The sequence below is a fragment of the Typopeltis vanoorti genome, chromosome 16, assembly GCF_054136105.1.
Source record: "Typopeltis vanoorti isolate ZY-2024b chromosome 16, IOZ_Tvanoo_1.0, whole genome shotgun sequence".
Taxonomy (NCBI): Eukaryota; Metazoa; Arthropoda; class Arachnida; order Uropygi; family Thelyphonidae; genus Typopeltis; species Typopeltis vanoorti.
The window spans coordinates 41143358-41157065 of NC_143564.1; positions in this window are offsets into that span (position 1 = coordinate 41143358).

The following is a 13708-nucleotide window of genomic DNA, read 5'->3' on the forward strand; positions in this document are numbered from 1 at the left end:
TGGCATTGATGTGTTATAGATTTTGCAACCGTTTTCTTGTGTTGGGTGGATATATGTTGATATATTGGGAACGTAAATCGTCTGCGCGTTTAGCCTAGTGGCTTCGTACTTCGTAACCATATGCCTCGGGAAGTAATTTCCTAGGTTCGATTCCCGTTGACGACGTGAGGTGCTTAAGGATCTTTCATAGACAAGTTAGTTGGGTGTGGACAACATAATTATTTCCACCAGTTTATCATGTTTTTTTTTATCCCGCAAACCGTCCCCCCCGTGGGCACACAGGGAACAGTCATAAGATTATAGTACGCCAAAGAAGACAACGGGAAACCACCTTGCTCCTTGTCATTTCCCTAGATGGTGGCGTATATATAGCTGCCCCTAAACAGCCGAAAGGCTATAACCACACCACATTGGTAAATCAATAATAAATATTATTTCATGTATTCAACATGTTATACCGATACACTGAGGAGTTATATTTCTTATTTTAATTAACATTTCAAACGGAACTATTTAAATGGAAAAAAAAATGGAAGCAGTCGAAATGTTTCTAGTTTCGATAAGAATAGAATTAATTATTGAAATTATTTCGATTTTTGTTTCAAATAGTTCAATTCAGTAGTTTTGTCGTATACAGTGGTTACTGCGCACGTCCTTCTATATAAATAAACCGCTGAATCGTTGTTCACAGTGGATCGCCATTTGCAATCGGGATTCAGAAAAGGGCTTGACTTCAAACAACTACGAAAAAAATATTTTTTGTATTTAAATAAATCTGCATTTACTTTTTCTTTCAGTCTTTCTCTTTCTATTTGTAATTTAAATATGCGAAAACGCAAGAAAGTTTGTGTTTTCGCAATTATCGACTTAATTAAAAACATAGAAATAGAAAAAAAAAGCAATTAGAAAGAAAATACTCAATATGAAAAAAAAACATTGTGAGAATATCAATTACATTTATTAGAAAGAGAATCTCAATAACTTTATTACTATGAAATTTTTAGATAGTTTCATTCGACAAACCCACTTCTTTTATCCAATTCGATTACTCAACTGATCCCATTCACATCAGAAAAAAAAATTCAACTCTTCTGTCTCTCTCTTATGCTCCGCAGTTCGGGATAGTGGCGCGGTAATCTCAAAGTTATCCAATTAGCATAAATTATAATCTCCACCTGCCAAGTCACCAAATAAATCCTCTGTTATGAAAAACACAAAACTCCGAGTCGAATTAACATGCGTTGTATGTATTACCGAAGTCCAGAATAAAAGGAATCAAGGAAAAGTATTTCATTGCCAATCCTGAATGGTGGGACGGGTAAGTGACGGGAGGGGGGTGAAGAGAAACGGGGAAAAATTAATGCGCAAGACTGCATCTTATCCCCTGATGAAATTATCTTTGTGTATGTAAAAGCGCATCTCCCTGGTACGGCACACATAAAGCGCCCCCGAAGCCAGCAGAAAGAATGCCTTCTGTTAACCATATTTACGACTAGGCAATAAAAGAGATTATTGTTATTTTATTTTCCACACCTCACTCCCATAGTTGAAGCTTTATCGATTTCTTAATGAGACTTTTCCTGTAATGAGGGTATATATCATAACCACCTAGGGTTGCTGTCACTTCTAGGGACTATCCCCTTGGACATTATTAGTTCCGCCCGACCGGCTTCTTCATTTGCATCTTCGCTTGATCACCGAAAACTCTGCTACAATTTTCAAAAGGATCTATTTATTACTAAGACAGAGACGTTGGAAGGGAGAGGAGTTGTCGCGGAACGCTGAGCTCATGGTTCGTGGGACGCTAAGAGGCAGAAGAGAAACGGCTATAATTTAGTGGCCGCTGTGAGGAGAGGAAACTTGGTTATCAGTTTCGCGGAACAAAAAAGTTACTTTTGTTCACTGCCGAATACATCAGTGTGCATTCATTCATTCTTATCTGGCTGAGCGCGCGCGCTGGCTAAAACAACGCCACCTCTTCGGCCATTGATTTAGCATTTATGACTATATTTAGCCCTCGGCTGTTGTCGATGAGCAGAAGACGACAGATCCTTCTTGCTCCTCCTGTTCGGCTTCAAAATTTGTGCATCTGATTGTCATTTGTCCAGCATGACACGCGTGTTGTAAGGGGAAGCTACATTTCAGGCCACTAGAGACAACTGTGGTAAATAACGCGAAATGCAAAGTGAAATATTTGATATCAAGGACAGCTGACTTCAACTAGCTTAGTTTCCACCGTAATCTTGTGTCGTTTGTTATTCGTGTCTTATGTGTGGAGCAGAGAATAAGGAAACAGTGAGTTTGGTGGATGTATTTAATGGCTGTTATTACCATGTTTTTGCTTATTATAACTTAAACATCAGTCCTGGGACAGCATCAGGAAAGGATAGATTGATGGTCGGCTTGTGCGCTCAGATCAACAATAACCGTGTTGGGCAACTCGGACAGAATTGCGGCTCGGAAAAAGAAACATAAATATGCGTGTTTATTTGTTTTCTGTTTCTAGTTCTGATTTTTACATCTCCACTACATCAGATGTTTTTGCAGAGACAGAGAGATTAAGTTTGGAATGAATTTATTGATACCACTTTGTAATTTGCAACGTTCTTTTCCCCGCCTTTAAGGCTTACTGACCGGCAAAACATCCTTTGCTCGTAAAACTTAATTTAGTAGGATAAGGGAGTTTACTCTTTGGCCCATTGGAATATATTTTATTTGTAAACTGCACGTTAGCTGATTTTCCTCATCATTTGTCGAAAAGCGTTTATAAAAGTTCTTTGCGACCTAGACGAGACTCGAACTCGGTTTTTTCCAACCACAGGTCATCATAACGCTTCCAGCATAATTAAGGAAATATGAAGTTTACCGATAATTTCGGGACGCTTTATGCATTTGTAGTTGGTCTACGCAGTCTACTTTCTAGAATTTTACAACAGTGCTTTAGAAATGTTTTAAGCAATGTTTCAACAGCTTAGTTAATTCACAAGATTGTTACTACTTCCAATTCTACTCGGTCTCTCTTCGAAATACATTTTGTGTTTGGACTGGAGTTGTTGTTGTTGTGGTGGTTTTGAGCTACGACAAAGCACTACACCTGTGGGGTGTATTATGTCAGTTTATCTGTTTTGGGAACGAAGAACCCAGTTTTCGGAAAAAGACTGTCAGCGTTCTATATGAGACCGGTTACTGACATTTATTTGAAAAGCGCTTATAAAACCTTTTTGCATCCTGGACAAGATGCGAACGTAGGTCGCTTGAGCCAAGGGATATTGTCGATGCCGACTGAATTATGGGCATTGTCAAGGACTGAGGTTAGCGATTCAGGAATGTCTGTTTTCAATTTAACAGGATTTCATCGAGGACTATAGCAAGACCGCCTGTTCTGATCCTAACTAAAGAAAGAACTTTTCGGACTCGATCCATTTTGTTAAAGTAATGCAAATACGAATTCTAGTGTAAGGGGGGATACGAAGAAATAATTCAAAGAAGATTTTATAATGTACAAAGCGGAACTTATTCATTTCAACTCTTCACAATATGGTACAATTCTAACATAAAATACGGAGCTGACACTTAAGATTTAAAATGAAAACTAATTGTCATTTTCCCTAAGGTGGTAGTTTCATAATCCTATTCTAAACTACGTCAGACCCTAAGAATTACATTATTAATTTTTTGTGACTCATCCGCCTAAGAAAACACAAATAAATTTTCCTCCACCAATCTCGACTTCAACACCAAGTCGTTAATACGAAGGCCATATGGCAATGTTGACAGTACGGGATAAGAAACACAACTGTTAGACATAAAGGTATAGTACGCCCAAAGATTCGAGACCCTTCGACACTTCTGCGCATGTCAACAGGAGGAGAATCCATTCCGATAATAGGGTAATCAGTTCGTATTGCGGGATGAGTTGTTTATTATTACACGTCGGAAAATTAACCTCTCTTTTATGATCATTGTAGTTAACTATGTTGCTTGTATAACAGTTGGAAAATTTTACCTATAAAGCACGTGATTTCGCGTGTTAACGACCAATTCGTACGTCCTTCATTTCTTTCTCCCCTTCAGCATGAATCGACTATTCTTGGCAAGACGCCAAGCAGAGATCTACAAACTGTGGGCGAACAAGAACTTCACCTATTAAGGTAGGCGCCGTATTTAGAAGCGCTGTGATTGTTATTTATGAAATTCTATTGCATCATCGTCGAATGAACAGATCCGTCTGATTATCGGCAGTTGGACAACAACAACAACAACAACGACAACACTCATAAGAAGTGACAACATTTTTTTACAAAAATAAATCTAACGCTTGGATTGTGTCTTAGAGCAGGAATGGGTATGACGTCCGACAGGGAAGTCCAAATTAAAAAAAAAAAGACTTTATCATATACAGGTGGAATTTGTGTTAGTACTCAAGTGGAGAGCTTACGAATGTTTTAAGAATTTCAATTAAATATGCAGAGAATGCACTTCAGCAGTATAGTGCTAAATAAAAAGGGTGGAGCCAGGTATCATTTACTTTCACATCCTAATAACCGCTCCTCTCATCTTTTAATCGTGACTTATGAATTCGTAAAAATGTATAAATAAATTTAATAGTATAATAATAACTTAAAAAACCGTACACCAACTCGGTGCGCGTCGACCGACCACACTGCTGATCAGGTTGAAGCATTAAGTTCCATATTTCGTACAAGCTGATCCAAGGGAAAACCACATTCGAAGAAGAACGAGAGAAATCTTTATGTTGAGTACGGATGCACACTTTTAGAAAAAAAGATCTTCAGAAAATCGGATGACTGGTAGCGATTCAGTTTCACAGGGCAGACTTCTCACTGGAGCGCCTTGCATTGAAAGGAGATACATCTTTTAAGATCTGATGAAAAACGAACTTATAGAAAAACAGTATTCGGAACATACGATTCGCGAACAAGTAAGGCGAAACTCCCTGATTCCTTCATTTTCATTTAAAATAATAAAAACAGAGTCTGAATATAAGAAGTATTGGAAGAATTCCCAATAGTAAGTCGTTTTGCCTAATACGTCAATGAATCGTTCCACGTCCAATGGGTTGCATTTAATTGTGACAAAAGGTCTAAATCGATCACCACTCACAGGTCCCGATGGTACAGTTTCGAGGATTTTTACTTCGGCTAAGCATCTCGTGACTGTAATACGATTTAAGTGATAGTACACGAAATGGGATAGCAAGGAATTCTACTTAATATTCGCAGCATCGGGAGAGAGAGAGAGAGAGGCAGTGATTTTGTTTCAGAAGGGACCTAAGTAAACTTGGAGTGATTCAGAGTTTGTGAGTTTGCACGCCCGAAATCTAATTACTCGCCGCTTGCAAGGAAATATCAAGTTTTAATATCCGACGGAGTTTTGAGGCACACTTTTATGACACGATTTAATTTTCTTCGGTAATTCTAATTATAACAGTCGTAAAACACTAATAATCTTTCGTCAAATTTTCGGTGGGACCTAACGCAAGTTAAAAAGTGTCGGATTCATTCTTCCGGTCAAAGGAAATCGCAAAACTTCGTCGCGAATGCAAAGAAATATTGGGCGAGATCTCTTTTCCCTGACGGGTAGACACACCACAGTTTGGAATTATTTGAATTCCGTCCGTTGCTGAAATGCCGCCTCACCTTTTACCACGGTGTTATATTTTACAGGTTTAATTATAACGGTCTATCCGGAGACGTTGATGCTACCATAAACTCACGTGCGCGGCGACTGTTTGCTATTCATTTACAGTGTTCCAAAGGTTTTAAAAGAAGATGTTTGTTTCAGTATTGGAGTTTATTGTCTGCCAGAGCTGCCTGGGCATCACCCTTTATAACTGGTTATACATTTACATGGCGGGCGGCCTACTCACAAATGTCGTACAAGACGTGAGGTTCTAAAGGCGAGGGGGTACTCGTATAATTAGTCCTGGCAATTAATGAATGCTCGTCTAGGAGGGCACGAGTGTTCAAGCCATCCATTGAAGAGCATAAAACATTTAATTAATATCGTAAAACTCCATTTATAGCGTCCTTCGCATACGGTCGCCATTCGACGCTATTTGAGGCGAGAGTCGGACGCTGCTTGCTGTAGTCTAACTGTGCGTCAGACGTTGCCCATAAATCCCCACACAAACGAGCTCGATCCGTATTGGGAGAAGTATGTCTGTAAACCTAACACTCGTCATGGGGAGAGTTTCCGGCCACATTTCACCCCCCCCGTATGGCTCAAAAGAGGCATAAATCAAATTCCGAGCGTCCCGAGAATATAAGCAGGAACATAAAGAGCGAGTTTATGTTGGTTATCGTCCGCTTCGCTATTGGTCGTCAAGTGTTAGAACGGTAATGAATAGAAAGCATTGTTTAACTGGGCTCTTCACAGATAACATTCACAACGTAATAGGTGCACATCCGATGGATCATCACGACCAGCGACAGATGGTAACGGCTGATCGACGCTACTCTATTCATCCACACATTGCATCAGCGCCACTTGTAACCAGCAGTCGTCTGAGATGCACCAGTGTCAGCGGTCGAATTAAAAAACTGTTCGGGTCATTAAGAGACCGTGTGGCAGATGACGGCAAAACAGTTTTATTGCTGATCTGTTCCGTCAGCCGGCAGGAACGCATGGAAAATACCCTCCTCAAAAACAGCTGAGAGTCCTAGGACGGGTTGTCCTGTAGGGGTGTCCGAGAGCGCGATGCGCAGAGGACAGTCTTAATGAAGAGATTCTATGTTGGATGTTGCGTTTAGAGTTGAGGGGATGCAAAGGGAAAAATCAAAGTTTTTAAATGATCTCTGGTTTTCCTACGATGCTGGAAGATGTCCTGGTAGGTTGCCGTAACATCCTCGCACAGAAATTAAAATTGAATATTGTTCGTAACAAAAGAAGAAAGAAATTCACTTTTGAAATGATTCTGTGCAATAAGCAGCAGAGATATCAAACCAATAAAGGAATGTTTGGTGATCACTTTATTTTAACGTTATCACAGTCAATCCTGGGAGCGCGTGCGCGCACGCACGCAATCACACACATACGCACACCAATATCTGTCACATAGCATCTTAAACTTCACAGTCCTAGAACGTTTCTCATCTTCTGGCAATGCACTTCACACATCTCCACAAAAATTCTGAACTAAGGAAAAATTAATTCTTATTGTACGCAGAAGTCAATGAAGATTTTTTTTTTTTAACTGAGTTTATATTTTTGCATTTCTTACTTAATGATGAACTAGAATAAACTGTATTTTTGGGCTAGGAATGTATCTACAGAATCGCTCAAAATAAAATTAGACACATTTTTTACAATCCAAATTAAATTAGAAGTGGATTTGGTTTGAATTACTGAATCGTAATTGATGCTGATGCTATGATACTGCTACTAGCAGCAGTACGAGGCTTTTCATGAGATCCTGTCACATGTTGTATTCTAATATTTAAATAGATTTCATGAAGTCAGTAAAAGAAATGCAGATAAAGCTTTGAAATATTTATAGAAAATACGGTTTTTCTGGATTTCTAAACTTCTTTAATCTTTCGGTAACGCTAAATCTTTAAGTGGGAGAAGAATTCATTGATCAGTGTACGACCACTGCCCTGTTAATTGAATACAAAGAACAAAGCAATATTATAAAATGTCAGACATATGAGGAAACCTGAATAATATGATTGATATGAAGCTTTATATTCGACTATTTATAGTATAAGAGCCCAAATATGCGCTTTAAGTAAAGGATGAAATCAAGAAGATAAAGATTCGGCGAAATATTATTATCTACCGTTAATCCAGCAAGTTTATCACTGCCCTAACGTTGTAATTAATCAAGATAGTGAGACGACACTTGCCTTATATAATTTCCTTGTATTCTTATGACACGTTCTCAATAAATTGCCACAGGTCGGGTAATAAAAATATTTTAAGAAAGTGAATATTGAAGCTTTTATCACGACCTAATTCGATAAGATGGATAAAGATGATCAACTGCTTCAAGAAAGTTTCTGGGTCGCCTTCAAGCTGTTATGAATTTCAGAACCATTCGTTTAAAGGTATTTTAATTTTCGTCTTATTTTTATAAAAATACAGCGATCTAAATCACGTAAAATAACAAGTGTCTGAAAGGGTTTGTTTTTACATTAATCATATTATGGTATAAAATAAGTTATGAAATTATAAACTTTTTTAAAAGTTATTCAAATAGCTTTTAATCCCTCTCTAATTGTGACTACACCATTCGCGCAACAGTTGTTGGGAATCCAGTCTTATTTTGATCTTGCCTATTTTTGAAATCGAAGTCGGGCACTCGGTCTTGTCTTATAATATCATAATTTTTGTGTAATGTTTAATCACCACAGAAACTCGGTTTGAAATTATTTAAAAAAAAAACAATCCAATCCATCGGGCACAAAAAATACTAAATTTCAGATAAAGTTTTGAGAAATATTAAACTGCCTTTACTACCAATTAAAAGCTATGCAGTGAAACATGCCAGACTGGGAAGAATTTATGTTACTTTATAATGAAAACGAAAGGGCTCATCGACAAATAAAATTGATTGACAACGAGCCTGTTGAGAGAGAGAGAGAGAGAGAGAGAGGGTATGAATGCCTTGAGTAGATAACAAGTCATCATTCATCATCTGAAACATTATGCGGTGCTGCAATCTGTTTTGCGAAATTCAATTATTAAATATAACTGAAATTGTTTTAATCATTTCCCTAATAAGAATTATAATATAATTGAAAATTTGTCAAACGATTGATGAAGACAACATTTTGTGGTGATTTTCGTAATCATTGTTAAAATAAGGAATTACTATTATTATATGAGGACAAATTTTCCTTAGATGGCTAATGGATGGTTTTTAAAAACTTAATGCAATTCACTTATATGATTTTTAGACGAAATTTATCTTTTCAAGCATCGCATTTTTTTTTTTTTTTTAAATGTGTAGTAATATTTTTGTTCGAAATGCAGCAATGTCAAATATTTGCACAAGATGGCAGCACTTAACTGTTCCAGCAAAGCTCTTTTGGAACACAGGAAAATGCTATTTAGAGAACACGCTGTGTACGAAAAATCTTAAAAACACTATGACAAGTACAAAGCCGGCTTACTGGAGAAACAATTCTTTGTCTTTCTCTCTCTCTCTCTGTGTGTGTGTGTGTGTGTGTGTGTGTGTGTGTGTGTGTGTGTGTGTGTGTGTGTGTGTGTGTGTGTGTGTGTGTGTGTGTGTGTGTGTGTGTGTGTGTGTGTGTGTGTGTGTGTGTGTGTGTGTGTGTGTGTGTGAAGTTAGAAAATTAAACAAATATCTTCTGATATTTGAAATCTTTCATTAATTATTTGAGTCAATATTCTTTATATCCTCTGCATTTGTATTTTAGAGGAAATCGATTGAAACGCATTGCATATGCTTGATTTTTTTTTTTAATTTCGTGTTTCGTCATACAGAAAAATGCCTCTTTGGAGGGATAGCTGCAGTTTTCATGATTTCATGCATGTTTTATGCAGGTTTTATGCATCTCATGAAACATTCAGTGTGGTTTACTTACAACTATTGCAGCTCAATAAAATTGTCAAAGCAATGCTTACAGCTACACTAGTTAGTGCGCTCTTGAAAAAGAAAAAAAAAAGTCTTCCTTTGACCAATCACAAGGGTGTTGTTTTCATCATAGCATCGTGACTGCCGGATTAGGTATGCTCATAATTCAAGAGTTGGACTGGTTATTCAACTCCTACAGGTAATTGTACAAGAATGTATAGTTCGATGTTGAAACTCTACGGCACAATCTCGATAGAAAACAGCTTAAAAGTTTCGAAGTAGTCAAAGAGTCATCCCTATCTGCATCTTTTTCCGAATAAATTTTATAAACAAGAAACTCTGGTGCTTGAAGGTCACAGAGAACAAAGAAAATATATATTATGTGCTTCATATGTGTGTCGTTTGCCCCTTTAAAAACAAAACGAGAGGAGGGGGAGATTTATATTTTCTGATCTCATTATGAAGAAAACATTTTTAACATAATGAAGATGCAATATGGAGGCCATTCAGGACAACAGACTTCTGTATACGATGTATATAAAGTATCCTATCATGTACAAATAACACCGTCTCGTGTTTTTATTTTGATTTATCATCAGTCTTTGTTCATTTGTTAAAATTTGATAATTCTTCCAGAGTATCATGATCAATACTTTCAGCAATAGATGGAATATTATAGAAAGAAAAATGGATCAACAAATCAAAGCGATAATGCAAAAATACTAAGAATATTCATCCATAAAATAAGGTGAATTAATATAAGCAGTGCGTATTTTAATGTGAAGAAACAAGTAATTGGACACCATTTGAACAATTATATTTTAAAGAATACTTCTTTCCACGTTTTCATATCACGAGCCCTAAAGCGAAACCAAGATTAAAAAAAACACACACTCAATAAGAAAGAACACACTGTTTAGGAAATAATTAAAGCCTGCTAATTTTTAATTTTTGCTTACGTGTAATTCTCTATTATTTGCTAAGATAAACTTTATAATTAACATTTAAATAAGATACTCCATCAGTTCAGAACTTTTATGCTGCAATGGAAAAGTCAAGAAGAGAAAAAAATGGATTAAAATATCAAAATCTGGGCGTGTGTGTAAGAGACAGACGACTTCTGATTAAAACGCTTTTCACTTTAAATAAAAAATGCAACTTATAAACAAGAGTTACGTATTTCTGATACATGCAATTTCTTATCAGCAAACTTACGAGATTGCATGGCCGCAACTAATACTCAAATAAATACTAAAGCGATTTTTACAATTTTATTTAAGAAAAAAAAAATCCTAACTTCCTCAAAAGTTTAAGCCATCGGCGTAAACGTGTCCTTATATGAAATACTTTTTTTTAATTTATTGAAAAAGGTTAGCATGACAAAAAAGTGTGTACACATTTTCGTCTACGATAAGAACTTTCGTCTTATCGTTAGTTAAGTTGCTGGTTTGGTTGATTAGTTGATTGATTCCGTTCTTCAACTAATTTATTTATTTATTTATTCGTATGGAGTTTTCCTCCCTTTTTCTCCCCCGTCCCTATTGGGGTGAGTTGAACCCCCTCGTGGGGGGTTAATTATTTATGGCTGTAGATCCGTGTGTGTTCAGGGGGCCGGTTTGTCTGTTTTCGGGATGAAAAACGCCAGATAAATTGGCGGAAAAAACCCTATTGCCCAAGACCGACTAACTTGGCTATGGCCGAGGAAGATCCTCAAATTCCTCAAATCTTCAACGGGAATCGAACCCGGGACACTCTTTCCCCAGTCATATGGTTGCGAAGTGCACAGCCACTAGGCTAACCGTGTGGACCTTCAATTAATAAGCTGTGAGTTCGAATCCTACAGCAGCACGGGTGTTTATAAATGTATATAAAGAATCACCATAACTGGCTAACGAGTTTTGTCTCACACCAGGTGACGAAAGCATACTGGAGGCCTGAAGTGGCTTCATTTTTCATGCTTGCTATCCAGAGTAGGATTCCGTAGAGTTTGCGTAGCTTTTTTTCGTATTATTTGCTCCTTAAACCACTTACGGTACTAATACGATAAGTCTCAACCTTTCTTGGGTGGAATTCAGATTAAAAAAATAAAATATTGTTTTATTTTTTAATAAAATCGATTACCGCGCTCACACATTGTCCACAGTGTAATATTAACTAACTAGGATTAGAATGTTTCAAATTGCCAGTAATAAAGGAAAAAAAATATTGTTACTTAGCCATGGTTTTAAAATAAAACGATTTAATTCTGTACTATACTTTCCTCTTAGAGGAGCATAATCATGCTCAGTGATCTCATCAAAATTTATCTTTTGGTAAAAATGTGAGTGACATCACTGACATTTTTATTAGCAGTTTTATCGTTGTTACGTTATTATTCGAACTGCAGAGAGAAATTTGTATTCACCACAATTTTACTGGCCTTGTGGACCAAGTGCATATCAAAGGAATGCCACAAAAAATCAAAACCAGCTTCATGACAAATGAAGGAGCTATTAAGGACACAATCACCTTTGTCCTTGTGTTAATCGTGCATGTGGCAAAACTCTCTTTCTGTGCTTAATGTAAAGCTATGTTTGAGACGACATCATGAGAAAAAGATGAATTTCAGGATCATCCATCACTTTCCTGCCTCTACACTATTTTCATGCTGCATTCTCTCCCCGTCTTGTTTTAATCATTGCCTTGTTTCCAACGCATTCACAGTTCATCCATTCAAAGAGTATGAAATTCACATTGGATGAAGCCTAGAAGTCGAATTTATGCATATTTTATCGGGTTTATATTTTGTTTTCATTTTAAAATAAAGTGAACTTTATATGATGCTATTCACACACACACACATATATATGTGTGTGTGTGTGTGTGTGTGTGTGTGTGTGTGTGTGTGTGTGTGTGTGTGTGTGTGTGTGTTACGGTTAAAGTAATGAATCCGGTTATTATTAATAATTACCGGTTAAAGCGAATAATTTATTACGAGAATTAATCAATTTAACCGGTTAAATAAAGAATATAAATTAAATCAAAGATAAGAACCTCTGGAAGCCATGGGATGAAGACAATTAAGTGGTTTCGCTTAAAAGAAGAGAGTGTGAGGAATCGTTTTAGGGAGAGGGTGTTAGAGGATTTCGGATGGACTGGAAAGTGTACAAGATTGGTGGAAACATAATTCAAAAGTAATCCTGAGCTGTGCAATCGAGGTGCTTGGTGAGACATCTGGAAAGATTAGAGAGCATAAGGAGGGTTGGTGGTGGAATAATAATGTCCAAGTGGCAGCTAAGAAAAAGGCAAAGCAGAAGTGGTATGAGTCAAGAGTGGAAGAGGACAGAGAGGTGTACAGAGAGAGAGAAAGCAAGAAGCCAAGAGAGTTGTGGCACAGGCGAAGGCCATGGCATATCAAGATCCGCATGATCAATTAGAAACAAAGGAAGGACAGAGAAAAATTTACCAACTAGCGAAATGTAGAAATAAAGCAGCAAAGGACATCTTACATGTGAGGCAGATCAAAGACGCTGAAGGAAGAGTATTATGGAGGGATGTGGACATAAGAAACAGATGGAGAATATACTTCGAGGGACTTTTGAATGAGGAAAATGCAAGGACTCATAGAGAAGATGAGCAGCCTTCTGAGGGGATGGTGCAGAACATCAGTAGAGTGGAAGTGATGGAGGTCATAAAGAGGATGAGGAATGGAAAATCGGTGGGCCCGATAGGATTCCAGTGGAGGCATGGAAGGCACTGGGGGAAGAGGAAATTGACCTGCTATGGGACCTGTTCGTGAAAGTTTGCCAACAGGAAAATATACCCGAGGAATGGAGGGAGAGTACTCTTGTCCCCATCTACAAGGGTAAAGGGGATGCACAAGACTGTAAACATTACAGAGGAATAAAGTTGGTGTCCCACACAATGAAAATCCTAGAAAGGGTTCTTGATGGAAGATTGAGGAAGGAGGTTGAGATTGCAAAGGAACAATTTGGCTTCATGCCTGGTAGATTAACAACAGATGCTATCTTTGGGTTATGGCAGATGATGGAAAAGTTTCGAGAGAAACAACGGGAGCTACATCTGGCATTTATTGATCTGGAAAAAGCATACGATAGAGTGCCAAGGCAAGAAGTCTGGAGGTGTCTGAGGGAGAAGAAGGTTCCG